The sequence below is a fragment of the Lissotriton vulgaris genome, chromosome 1_1, assembly GCF_964263255.1.
Source record: "Lissotriton vulgaris chromosome 1_1, aLisVul1.2, whole genome shotgun sequence".
NCBI lineage: Eukaryota > Metazoa > Chordata > Amphibia > Caudata > Salamandridae > Lissotriton > Lissotriton vulgaris.
In genome coordinates this window covers 365,869,801-365,882,451 of record NC_141685.1, presented here as the reverse complement: position 1 = coordinate 365,882,451, position 12,651 = coordinate 365,869,801, and positions in this window count along the sequence as shown.

Below are 12,651 nucleotides of genomic sequence, written 5' to 3'. Positions count from 1 at the left end.
GTTGTCCGTCAGGACTTGAACCGACTGACCACTACCTCGAAAAAAATCATAAGGACATAGACATGAAATGGCAAGTGATCGAACAATTGACACTACCTACAAGAGGTGGCGACATCAGATCCCTCTTGAATAAAAGTGAATGCAGGTGGATGACCCTATGTGACTCCATTAACAAGGGACTAAATACCATTGATCAGTGGAATAGCACCATTACCATCTGACACCCTGAATTCCTGCTCTCACTCCCTACCCTTCTGACATAAAGGGTTGCCCACTCCTCCCACACTTGGGCCACGCCTCCCTTCAGATAGAAACTGCCGCTAAACAGTATATTACCATACGTCTGTTAAACCACTGTACCTCTGTTTAACACTACCAATGTATGCTCTATCATGGTTTCATAATGTAAATACTATGCATGTGCTTTACTGAATCTGTTAAACCTTTTTGACATTGTTGTATAGGCACCCCTTCGCGAGTCACATGCTTTACATCGGTTGCCATATTGCAATCCCACTTTGACCATTTTGCTGACTCCCCACCGTCATTGTTCGTATCGGCATTTCCTGGTTACTGACATACCTTTCGATCACTACGGGAAACAACCTTCACAACGCAACTTTTACAAAGCACTACCATTACAACAAAACTTTTACAACGCAACATCCCACGCATGACACTACAACGCACACCACTACAACGCATGCCATTACAACGCAGTCATTACAACGCATACCATTACAACGCATAGCATTACAACCCATAGCACCCTTACACTATCCAACACTTACCCTACTGTTGCACCCCCTGGAGTTAGAATAGTAATTTTTACCCCTACACTTTTCAACACTTACCCTACTGTTGCACCCCCTGGAATTAGAATAGTAATTTTAACCCCTGCACTATCCAACACTTACCCTACTGTTGCACCCCCTGGAGTTAGAATAGTAATTTTTACCCCTACACTATCCAATACTTACCTTACATGCAATATAATGTTATGCGTTGTAATGGTATGCGTTGTAAATGTAGTAAGCGTTGTAGTGGAATACGTTGTAAAGGTAGTTTCAAAGAATTAGTTGTAATGGCATGCGTTGTAATGGTATGCGTTGTAATGGATGTTGCGGTGTAAAAAATGCGTTGTAAAGGTAGGCGTTGTAAAAGTATGCGTTGTAACGTCATACATCCGATCACGACAGCTTCTATTCCCGAGCTGCCTCCCTGACAGGAGTCCCGCCCTCTACCCCTACCCCTTCCTTCTCCTCCTATCCCTAAAGTTCTACTATACTTGGGCAGCTCCACGTCATCGGGTAGGCCCTCCCGCCCTATCCCTATTTAGCTCTGTCCCGGGCACTGGATTGCCATATGAACACCCGGACAGTGCTTTACTCGCTCGCCCTAACCTCGAGGACAGGTAATGCTTCACGTCGCTGTCTAACCGCCCAGGTTTTGAACCACTAGCCTTCCGATCTTTATCGATCGCTGACCCCTTTCCCCTTCTACACAGATCGACACTCCTCATCCCTTCCATCACGCTGAGATCAGTGCTTGCCTTTCCACAGACCACGCGGCACTGGAAAAATCCCTGATTTGACTACTAATCCTTGGTAAGTTCCCTTCCTGCTTCTTACCTCTGGCCCCAGGGGCGCTTGACCCTCAAGCTTCCCATCCTGAATTGTTTTTCCTTCTCAATCCCCAGCTCCCATGCACTTGAGGTACCGATGTTGTGCTTTCGGACACTGTAGTCACCCTGCATCGGGTCGTCCCACGAGGCACCCATACGGATCCTCCACCCGCGAACCCCTTTCCGCATACCTGCTTATCCTTGCCATCAACCAGTTGCCAGACGGTGAGCTTTACACTCCTTCTTGCTTTACCCAGCCTGATGGACCACCGCCCTTGCCTGCCACTCATTCTTGCCCCCTTCCTTCCCATACAGCACTGCTTCCATCCCCACAGTGCTGATGATGATCCAAACTCTTACGGATCAAAACGCCATCGACTTTCCAGCAAGATTTTAGGCGCCCGCACACAGTGGTTCTCGCAAAAAAATGGAAAACGAATAACAACCATTCTGAACTAATTGGAAACCACTCTGTTTTTATTCATTGTAAATATTTACTCACAACACACTTTGCACCATCCACGCTGCTCTCACTGTCACTTGTGTCGCCTAGTGTCACTCACCTTTGCACTCGTGCACCTTGTACAACCTTGGGCTGTCACTTGTTATTTATTAATTGCAGTGCTGATATTAACTGTAATTATAATTGCCCTATACTTCTCAAAATGTTGATAAAAATGATTCCTTGAGCACATATGAAAATCAAACTGAGCCTCCTTGTTCTTTGTTGGATAATGCTGTATAAATATCCTCAATAATTGTCTGCAAATAATACTGGTTCGGATATTGTTCATTGTATATAATTCTCTACCCCAATCCCAACAAGGTTGATGGGTTTTCACTCCTGTTATCTTTTACAAGTGCTCCTATGACGTCGTCCACGCCGGCTTGCTACAAAGAATTTTCCGAATGTTGCTGACGCAAGGGGGATATTCACAAGGTGAGGAATCCACTGGCAGATGTATCTATCAGAAGGCTTAGTCTGAAGGCTGCTCTACGCAGCAACCACTTAGAGAGCTTGGGTTGTCTAGACCACTAAAATCACTATATGGGTGGTCCGGATTGGTGCAGGGTGCCCACTTACATAAGTGTGCATCATATACCAAGCCAGCTTCTCACACACTCCCAGTATCAAGCACCTTAATGCTTCTCCCTACTGATGACATCTAATGACATCTAATGACTCCTGTGGGATAGGTCCATCCTTGCTTGCTTGACTTGCGTGCAGGCAGGCTAATGCGAGCCTCAAACAAATGAAATATACTAGATGATGTGTTTCCCAAACTCAGAGTGTACATGGGCAGCAGCTGCAAAAAGTGACATGACATTCAGGGCTTAAAAGACCCATGTTTGCAGCATTGGACCCCTGAACGAAAGAAGGAGGCAGACAGAGCGCACACAACATAATATGTGGCCATAGACCCAATACTGAGTTACTGAGCCTGAGAGGTGCATCTTATGATCCACACCGAGTGGCGAAAAAAGGGAGTTTGTTAGAGTTCTTGCATACAATCCAAGTAGTTGTATGTGTATTAATAAGGATGCACAAGTGTGTTGTACCAAGAACATAATACTGTATTTAATGGTTGTAGAATTCTCTGCTCCTGCAAATAATGGTCTGGGGCCCATAGAGTGAGAATGGGTGAAACTCAGAAGTATGAATAACATACTTCCTGTAATTTTTGAGTGGTATATCTTTTATTACCTTAAATATCCTTGGTATAACCGGTTATACAAATAAAGTTCATTTGAATTTCTGTTTTGATAAAAAATATATCAATGAGCAAGGGCAATTAAAATGAGAATTGTGTGTGGCATGTCAGTTCAGAGGCAACATTTTGTACCTGGAATCTCTCTTTAGATCGTTGATGATAATGTTTATAAGATGGTTGACCTGAATAGGCATAAGGTGTAGATCGATTTGGACCAGCATTCCCATTCAATATTCTTATAAAAACTGGAGATTGCTTGCTGAAAAATAATTAGAATGGGAAATGTTAGTAAATTCAACAGCAAAAATGAAACAATACGCAGAGTTGGGCATTCCTGGCAGGTGGAACAATATAATGAATTTTGTTGTACTACAAGGGAATATGTGGGACTCTTAAGGTTCATGTAGGATACTTCATTATAACAAAGCCCATGTGTCACATTTAGGGGTGTATTACGATGGCGGGCGGCATCGGGAAATGGGACCACCCGCTATGCGTGCGGCGGTCCCATATCTACAATTAGGATGCGCCCCCCCACACGGGCGGGCGCATCCCATATTTTTTACATTGATGTGGGGGGTGCTGTCAGCAGCACCCACCACAATGCAAAAAAGGCATTTGTATGCACAGCGTGGCAGGCACCGCGCAGTGCCTGCCATGTTGTGCAAGCAAATGCAGAGGGGTACCATACATAGCCCCCATGTGCAACCCCCCACCCTCCCAACACCTGCGAACACAGCATGCCTTTCCGTGGTGGAGTTGCCGCCACGGAAAGGCTACATCCTGCCTGCATAGTAATATGGATGGGGGTGTCTTGCAGACACCGCCACCATATTCAACCCTTTTCTGCCCCGTTGACTCGTCGACTGGGCGGAAAAGCGGCAGACGGCTTTCCCGTCCGCCGTGGAACCCCCACCATCATAATATGGCGGGGGAAATGGGAGGCGGCGGGTGATAATGTCGGGCGGATCGCCACCTCCATGCGAGCATTATAATAGACCCCAAAGTGTGTGAAGGAAAGACGTTTGTAATATGTATGCTGGTCTTCCATCAAGAGCAAGGACAGCAGTGCTCAGCCTCTACACACAAATGTTCTAACATCCCACAATTTCACCCTCAGATCACACCGTTTACACATATGCATTATAACCTTAGTGTCTAATGTAGCAAAAGATAAACAGGTAACTGCCACCTGTGCAGCTATACTTATAAAGTGCATACAATAGTAACAGTTTGATCAAGAAATTAAACTTAAATGATGTGTCCCACCAATCCTCTTCATACCAAGATGTCCAATCCACTTTATTTTTCTATGTGAAACAACCCTGGATAAAAAGAACCTGAAACCAGCCACCCTACTAGTCACAGTATTGGATATCTCCATTAGAAAAATCTCAGTGTCAATAAAAACAGCCTAAGTCGGCATAAGCATAACAGTACAGAAATGTCATCAAAGGCAGAAATTCAGACTGAGTAAATAAAGCGAGATGGGAGAGGCACAACAGGAATGCTTGCTGTTTGGTATGACATATTTCCGTCATGACCTCAAGTAAAGCTACTTTCTATAAGACCACTATCAAAAAAGTGACCATGGCAGCCCAGCAGAGATAGATGGTAGAGTGGTCCCGTACAGTCACAGAAAAACACTGGTGTTTTATAGACCAAGCCATTGGAGGTACACATATTTGGAAAATACCATGGCTACCTAAACCTCATAGACCAGTGGGTGTGTACATCTCCTCAGTCACGAGATCGACGATCAGAGTCTCGGACAGGGTACCGCGGAAACGTGACCTCTGCACCCCAATATCCCCACAGACACCGCTGATAGCAAACACAGACTTACCCCCCGGCGGCCACGGAATCAGGATTTAGGGTGTGGCAGGAGGCCAATTGCAAGCTAGTGGGTGACCTTGGCGCAGACGGACTCATGGGTTTCACCACATTACAATCATACTACCCCCTCCCGGATATGGCGGGATGGCAATATCTGGCAGTGGCACACTTGGTGACCCGTCCATGGATCCAACCACACGCTTGTAGACCCTTACTGCCCTCTGAGAAGTGGATTCTCACACAGTACAAAGTTAAGAAATTGCTTTCTGACATTTACACATTTCTAACAAAGTGCACGCACCCTCCACCCTCTTTCGCAAGTGCTAGATAGGAGAGGGTGTGCGAGCGCCCCTTGTCAGACAGAGTGGAATTACATTTTACATCGAGCACGAACATCCGCCCTCAACACCACCAGAAAAGGAAATGCTCTTCAAAGTAGCACACTACTGGTACCTCATTCAGGCCAGAGTAGCCACGTAGGACCACAGGTGGGATGGGCTGTGCTGGCGGCAATGAGGCCAACAAGACACACTCACACACCTTTTATGGCAGTGCCCCAGGATAGTATCATTCTGGTCGGGTGTCTTGGATGCCATCAACAAAATGTTCAATACGGACATGCCTAAATTTCCAAGCTACATACTACTGGGATTGCCTAACCCACTCACCTACCCATTAAAATGACCTAAAGGCAAGGCTATCACTCTTACATTGGGGGCAGCAAAGCAACTCCTTCTAGCTAGATGGGGGACGGACAAGATACCCACTCACCAAGACTGGCTACATAAAGTATGGAAAATACTGGGAGAAGCTGACTGCCACAGCCACACAACAACTCCCCCAGTTCGATAAGATCTGGCAGCCTTGCTTACAATATTTGTCGGACAAGTTTTGCAAGTTATCCTGTCCCCAATACTTGCAGATCTTGCGACTGACAGCCCCGAACACACCGCATAACACTAGACCGCAATCACCAGTGCAGGACACCTTCGCTCTAGAGGGGCACTGCGCCTCCCTCCCCCTCCACGCTTTTACCCCCTCCTCTCTAACTATATCTGTCTATAATTTCTGTTCTTACTACTTGGTTCGCTACCTACTAAGTAAGCTTCCCTTTGTAACTACCACCGGCCAAGGGTTGTTGGTGGCTTATGCTGTATTGTTGTTATGCTATATAGAATCAATAAAATGACTTAAACCATAAAAAAGTGACCAAGAGAAGGAAACTGTTGTTTAAGGCCATGAAGCATTGCACCCGCCAGTCCCTCCATCAACAGACGAATGCAATGCCATTAATCATATGTTTACCAAGAAGATCAACAAAAATATACCCCAAATTATATCAACAGCACAACGCAGGCATCCAAGTTATCCTCTGCGGCTAATCCACTGAGCCCAAGTGAACTGCCTTTAATCTCATTCCACAGGCGGAACTCTCCTTCCTCAAATTTGTTCAGGCCACCTTCTTCAAAGACAACTTTCCAACTTCAAGATGTCTTTACTCCCTTACTCAACATCTTCAATGCTCCATTAGTGAATGAAGCTTCAATGTGGATGGAAGACGCCTGGGCCCAGGCGATCTTACCAACTTTAGTTGCATCAACAATCTACCCTTCGTAGGAAAATTATCAAAAAGCTGTCAACCTAGCTCGAGGAACAGATCAGCAAAAACAAATCTTTGATACATTTATAAATTCTGCGTCACACCATGCTGTAGCACAGAGTCTGCTACACTTCAAGACTTCAACAATATCCTCCTCATCAATGCTGAAAGGCACTCTGCCTCATGCACTTGTTTGACATCACTGCTATCTTCAGCACAGCTGATTATCAAGCTCTGATTCACCCCATGGAAACTCTGATCCAGTCTGGCAATGAATCTCCTTCTATCTTGCCAACCAACATCAACTTGTACACGGTGCAATTGCAAGACCCCAGAAACTTCCCATCTGCTGTGAAGAACCAGAGGGTCTATAATCTCCCCGTCAACTTTAAAGTGTGTATTCAAATCCTACTATACTCATCAAAATCATCAAGATCCATAAATTCACTGAGAACACGCTACTTCACCTGAAAATCTCCTCAATGAATGACATTCAGCAACTCATATCCTGACTTTACCTCATTCAGAAATGGATGTGAAGTACCTACTTGAAGCTGAACCTGAGTAAGACTCAATTCCCGTTTGCCATCAGTGTCAAACACTAGCATATTCAAACCTGTCTCTCTGACATAAAAACATAGGTCAGACCACACAAAATCCCTTGGATTTCCCCAAACACACACCTCACATTCAAAGAACACACTGGCAACAAAATTAAAACACACCCTCCTTCTCCCAGAAGCACATTTTAGAAATAGAGTTAAAGTACATGCGTTGTTTATTTCTCAATTGGAAAAAGGTAACACTCTGCTCAACAGCCTACTAGAAACCAATTTATCAACTTTGATCAAATCCTATGCATGAAAGCCTAATTTATTAAGGGTCTTAGATGTTGCTTCAAATCACTGAATCTTGCAAGAACTACACGATCTCCCCCTGAGGGAAATGTTCACTTACCACCCAGATGTAGTGGGATTGATGACAGAGAGCATGAAGCCTAGGGAAACAGTGACTGGCTTTCTGGACAGAATGAGGGGATGATGGGGTCAGGAGACAGTAGAGCCATGGATCGGCATGGGCCCCCAGGTTGCATTCTTACACAACATCCTCAAAAAGGGACTTCCCACCAAAATACATAGTGGTCTTGAAAGCTTAGTAGAATTATACAAGTTCAAGTTCAAGTTCAGGAATTTGTATAGAGCACTACTCACCCAGGGGGTCTCAAGGCGCTTGAGGGAGGGTGTGTGCATTACTTATCGAATAGCCAGGTTTTTAGCTGCTTTCTGAAGGAGAGGTGGTTCAGTGTAAGGCGGAGGTGAGTGGGGAGAGAATTCCAGGTTTTGGCCGCTAAGTAGGAGAAGGATCTTCCTCCCATGGTGGATCTATTGATGCGCGGAATTGCGGCGAGGGCTTGATTGGATGATCGTAGTTGGCGGGTGGGTGTGTAGAAGGACAATCGTGTGTTGAGGCATTCGGGTCCTAGGTCGTAGAGGGCCTTGTGTGCGTGGGTGAGGAGACGGAACTTTATTCTCTTGTTGACGGGGAGCCAGTGGAGGTCTTTCAGGTGACCGGAAATGTGAGCTTGACGTGGGATGTCCAATATGAGTCTGGCTGAGGCGTTTTGGATGCGTTGGAGTTTTTTCTGTAGTTTGGCTGTGGTTCCGGCGTAGAGGGTATTTCCATAATCCAGTCGGCTAGTGACCAGTGCGTGGGTGACTGTCTTAGTTGTTTCGGTGGGGATCCAAGGGAAGATTTTTTTGAGCATGTGAAGAATGTTGAAGCATGAAGATGAGACGGCGTTGACTTGTATGGTCATCGAGAGGGAGGAGTCTAGGATGAAGCCCAGGTTACGTGCGTGATCTGTAGGTATGGGTGCAGTACCCAGGGCCGGTGGCCACCATGAGTCGTCCCAGGCAGAGGGGGATGATCCTAAAATGAGGACTTCCGTTTTGTCCGAGTTTAGTTTTAAACGGCTGTTCTTCATCCATTCGGCTACTTTTTTCATTCCTTCGTGTAGATTGGTTTTGGCGGTGTTTGGGTCTTTGGTGAGGGAGAGGATCAGCTGGGTGTCGTCTGCATAGGAAATGATGTTGAGGTTGTGATGTCGCGCGATGGATGCGAGGGGACTCATGTAAACGTTGAAGAGGGTGGGACTGAGTGATGATCCTTGTGGTACGCCGCAGATGACTTCGGTGGCCTCTGATTTGAATGGGGGGAGGCGGACTCTCTGGGTTCTCACGGCGAGGAACGAGATGATCCAGTCCAAACCTTTCCCTTGTATTCCGACTTTGCTGAGGCGTTGTATGAGGGTGCTATGACAGACTGTGTCGAAGGCGGCGGAGAGGTCAAGTAGGATGAGGGCAACTGTTTCTTCGTTGTCCAGTAGCGTTCGGATGTCGTCTGTAGCTGCGATGAGGGCGGTTTCGGTGCTGTGTTTGGCTCGGAAGCCGGACTGTGAGGGGTCGAGGGAATTGTTGGATTCAAGGAAGGCGGCGAGCTGACTATTGATGGCTTTCTCAATGACTTTGGCAGGGAATGGGAGTAGTGAGATGGGGCGGTAGTTCTTAAGTTCAGAGGGGTCTGCAGTGGGTTTCTTCAGAAGGGCGCTGAGTTCGGCATGTTTCCAGCTTTCTGGGAAGGTAGCAGAGTTGAAGGAACAGTTGATGACATTGCGGAGATGGGGTGCGATGATGGAGTCTGCTTTGTTGAAAATGTGGTGGGGAGACATGGGTCGGTTGGCGATCCTGAGTGGATGGAGTTCATCAGGCGGATTTCCTAGGCCTGTATTTCCCACCAAACCTTGGTGGGAAATACAGGCCTATGTATTACATCACTACAGAAAGAAAACAGAAATGGACAGGAAAAAGCAGGAGCAACCCCAAAGAAACACCAACCAGGAATCCATAACATGGTTTGCCATTCGGATGCCTGTAGGGCCTAGGCCCCACTTTGCTACTGGTCCACCGGGGCGGGGTTTACTGGTCACTCCCCAGGGGGAGGGCAGTCTTATGAGGTCCCCTCATAAGTCCAACTGGGACAGGGTTCCGATGACTAATTCGAATTGTCCCCTTCTAGGCCTCCAGATAATGGAGAGTTCCTTTTTAGTTCCAAAACGAGGCGACACTCCAAGCAACGAAAGGAAGGTTTTCTGCACAGGTGGGATGTCAAGATGCCCCATAGAACTTTGAAGCCCACGCCCGAATAAGCAACAATTAGGCACCAAGTAAGAAGGGAAATACACTAGGACAACCAGCCCTCCATATTCATTACCTGCAGCAAGACAAGTCCCAGCCTCACACCTAACTCCAGTCGAAAGCAAGATATCTTTACTTCTCCACTCCCCTGATGCCTCCAAATATCGAAATTCTGCTCATCAGATCATGTCCCTCCAAAACAACGAGAGTAGCGTGCCACTGGGTAAGATGTCACTGATACCCGCCGGGGGCAGCAGACAAAAAGCATCCTATATCTGAGGGAGAAACGGGGCGCCAGGAGGGAAAGGGGTTCTGCAGATGACCATCGCAGCACCCACATGCTCACCACTGCACCCAGTTTGTTGAAGCAAGAAACGCATGGTCTCACGAACATCGTCAAAGGGATTAATAGGCCAGGTCCCAGACATTGCCACATCAAAATCACAAGGGGCCACAAAGCAGCTTCTCAACTCCCACTGGCATGCTAAAATATAACCAACACTACATGAGAATCTACGAAGGCGCCAAACAACTCTCAAAAAGTAGCCCAAAACAAATTTTCCAGTAAAAGGGCATGGTAAAAAACACCCAACTCCTTTAGGAAAACCTTGTTACATGCCATCTGCAGGGACCGGCGCGACATACACATGTCCTCAGGATATCCTGCAATCACTCCCAACCTCCAAAATTATGACAAGCCCATCTTCCTTTCACGGCGCATCGTGCATGTGTAGGTCAATAGGTACCATCCACATCCACATCAATAAAACTGCACACATTAGGGGAAGTAGGGTATTGGAGGGCTGACGACGCCCATGAAAACGATAATTAGGTAAAAAGAGTCATTCACACACCCTGAAGATCACCCTGCTAAAACAATGTCATCGCAAGGCGGGAGGATCAAGTGACCCACAAAATAAAACTTAGGTGACCCCTGACCAAAACTCACTGATTCCTAAAATTATACTGAAAACTTGGGCCCCCAATCCAGTAATTCGCCAAAGATTGCACAAAATGAATGTACTGAAAATGCCCCTAAAAGGAAAGGCATAGGAATTTCCAGAGACATAGGGGTCCATTAGGATGACGGGCGGACTAAGTCGTGTGAATGGACCGCCCGCCATAAGGGCGACGGTCCTGTGGGGGTATTAGGATGCCCCTGCCACAGTGGCGGGCGCATCTCGCATTCTTAGCATTGTGGCGGGCGGTGCTGAAAGCTAAGAATACATCTTGTGCATTTCAAAGCACAACGTGATAGGCACCGCGCGGTGCCTGCCATGTTGTTCCTTGAAATGTAGAGGGGTACCATAGGTACCCCCCATGTGCACCCCCCACTCCCCTGGAGTCCCTGTGTGCCGTATTGGGCAACCCCAGGGAGACTCCGGGGAGTACACCTGCCATGCAGGGTAGTGAAACACCGAAGAAAGAGGTCCCAAATAAAATTCAATTCGGTATTCGGTATTCGGGACCTCTTTCTTCGGTGTTTCACTACCCTGCGCGGCAGGTGTACACCGTTTTATAAGGTACTTGTGATGGCAGTAACCGATCATACTTAGAGTCTTTCCACTCTTTCCAAACAAACGTCAGGGTATGACACGCCCCTTAGCAACGCGATAACACGTTCGACGTGCACGCCATGCACAGCCGTTGTGACAGAATCGCACTAGCCCGGAGCGACTCACTCGTCTATTTGGAGTCAAGGTATTAACATCGTCCTACTCGCCTGTTTAAATAGATATAAAATGCAAGCCTGGTAGTATAGTAATCCCCAATGATCTTATCTCTTCAGCCGGTGGCTGACCGCTACATGCTGAAAAATAGAACGGGGCTCCTGATTTTATCGCGTTTTGCCCTCAGTGACCCACGCTTCCAATTTAGTTAAGGTAACAGAGTCACTCGACCCGCCAATACAGGATGTTACAATGGAGGCGTGTCATTATAAGTAACCTTCTAATTGTTGTCTTTGCAGCCGGTGGCTGACGGAAATTTTACAAGGGATACAGGACTGCTTCCACTATCAGGTAATTTCAGATGTTTTTGACTTAGGCTCCACCTCTTTTCGGACTAGTCACTCGGCCACTATACAAATATATTTTTTTCTGATTTCCCCAGTCTGCATAAACCGTGATACGGGAAACAGATACCAGTGATCACATGTTCGACAGTGACGTTTGCCTGAATATGTAATGGCGAGGTAATTAGGATCTTAAGTGGTCTGGCTATATCGAACCTTTCAATAGTGCTCGTTTTTAATACATATAACGCTGTTGCCTTTAGCTCCAGTTGTCTCATTGACCAGTGATCTGAAAAATATACCTTACTGTGTAATTTGGCACACGATCTGCAGCCCTGCAAGGTAACAATATGTTTTGTTTTTCAGGACTTGGCTCATGTGTAAATCACAACCGATTGTGCCATTTACGTTAATGCTATACGTTCCATGGGACACTGTCCTCTGCCCTATTTTTGTATAATTATGGATTTGTTGTACAATTATGGAGTTCTTAGATGAATTTCTAACCCAAGAGGTGGTATATGGGATCTCATGAGACTCTAATCTGACTTGTGTTTTTTGTAGGAAAACAGCCAAGGCCCTTCTTCCCACCCCCCCCCTGTCCTGAAGAAGACCCGCATTGTAAGGGGAAACATCCTACCCTCAATAGGGTCGAAATGTAGACTACCCAA